Source organism: Notamacropus eugenii, assembly GCF_028372415.1.
Source record: "Notamacropus eugenii isolate mMacEug1 chromosome Y unlocalized genomic scaffold, mMacEug1.pri_v2 SUPER_Y_unloc_2, whole genome shotgun sequence".
NCBI classification, from domain to species: domain Eukaryota; kingdom Metazoa; phylum Chordata; class Mammalia; order Diprotodontia; family Macropodidae; genus Notamacropus; species Notamacropus eugenii.
Window position 1 is genome coordinate 133,470 of NW_027325120.1, and position 1,826 is coordinate 135,295.

Sequence of the window (1,826 nt, forward strand, 5' to 3'; positions counted from 1 at the left end):
TTTTCAGGGTCACAGAGCAAGTCCATCTGAGAAACTGCATTTGAACTCAGGTTTTCCTGACTTCACATTTAGCACTCCCTCAGTTGACTGCCTCTGAAATGAGTTAGGAGTTAGTGGATTCTCCTTCACGTAAGGATTCTGAATGGGCTACATTTTCTGGAATGGACATTTGTTAAAACACAGATTATACGAAATGGTGTGAATGTATAGCCATCCATATGTTCAGACCATTCTCTATCGCACTCTTTCTTTGTTTTCTTTCGTATTCCACGATTTTTTCTTAATCTAAGTGTATAGGACTTGACAGAAAGAGTTAATTTGGAAACTAATCCAATTTTAACTCTCTAATAAATGTAACAATACTAATTTCTAATTAAAACCCCACCCCTTATCCTCTGTTCCTCAATTTCATGTATGTTTGGATTCCCTGATAGATCTCTAATTCTCTCCAAAAGGAATAATGGTGAGCCCTGACGAGAATCAGAGTACCACTGTCATGTTCATCCTTTTAGGATTCTCTGAGTACCCAGAGCTCCAGGTAACCCTCTTTCTACTGTTCCTCTCTCTCTATGTAGTCAATGTGGCGGGGAATGGGGGCATGATTATGGTCATCATGATCAATCGGAAACTCCACACCCCCATGTACTTTTTCCTCAAACACTTGTCCTTTGTGGATTTCTGTTACTGCACCACAATTACACACAAACTACTAGAAAACTTAGTTGTAGAAGACAGAAGCATCTCCATCAATATTTGCATCACACAGTTTTCCCTTGCTGTCACCTTCGTGATGACAGAGATGGTCATGTTGGCAGTGATGGCCTATGACCGCTTTGTTGCTATATGTTATCCCTTGCTGTATACAATTTACATGACCCCACAACGCTGTGCCCTGCTAGTGACTGTGGCATACACTTGGGGCATAATTCCATCTACTACACTCATCTACTCAATTCTTATACTCTCCTTTTGTGAGACCAAATCATTGATAACTTTGTATGTGAATATAATGTTTTCCTTTCTGCTTCCTGCTCTGATAAACACTTTAGTGAAATAATACTTTTTATTGTTGTAAATCTCAATGCATTTTGCACCCTCATCATTATCCTTACATCTTATCTTTTTATTTTTGCCACTATCCTCAAAATGCATTCAGCCAGTGGAAGAAATAAAGCTTTCTCCACTTGTACCTCCCACTTGATGGCTGTTACCATCTTCTACGGGTCCATTTTCTTCCTCTATTGTATCCCCAATCCCAAAAACTCATTGCTTATAATCAAAGTGGGATCTGTTTTTTATACTGTTGTGATTCCTATGGTAAATCCTTTCATTTACAGTCTAAGGAACAATGATGTGAAGGAAACTTTCAGGAAAATTATGGATCTCAAAATCATTTCTCAATAAGATTATATCAATTCTATCACGACTGGATAAACTATTTTGGTGAAATCTGTGGTGATTTTTAATTAATTCTCTGAGTTCTACTCAGTTACTTCTCCTGTAGTCACACCTTCAGTTTCTACAATCATATGAAAGGTAATTAGATAATTCTAAGGCAAATGAAAGGACTATATTTTAAATGCAAAATCTAACTGACAGAAAAATGTAGTATACTCCATGAGTAGCATCAGCCTCCGAATCTTTCATTAAAACTCCTTGATGATACTGTAAACATAAGTCTAATTATTCTAAACGTGTGAATGCTCATTTTTTTCTTTTTCAATGTTCACATTTCCATTATTTCAGAAAAAAAATGGAACAATAATCTAACCTAGGAGCTTATAGGATGTGCAGGTGACTTTTGGAGGCCTGCCAGAAACAAACAC

The 1,826-nt window shown here is 37.0% G+C and overlaps 1 pseudogene; it reads left to right on the plus strand.

Annotated features, from left to right (window-relative positions):
* Positions 1–460: 460 nt before the first annotated feature.
* Positions 461–1,404, plus strand: LOC140516984 (olfactory receptor 5D13-like; annotated as a pseudogene).
* The last annotated feature ends 422 nt before the right edge of the window (positions 1,405–1,826 follow it).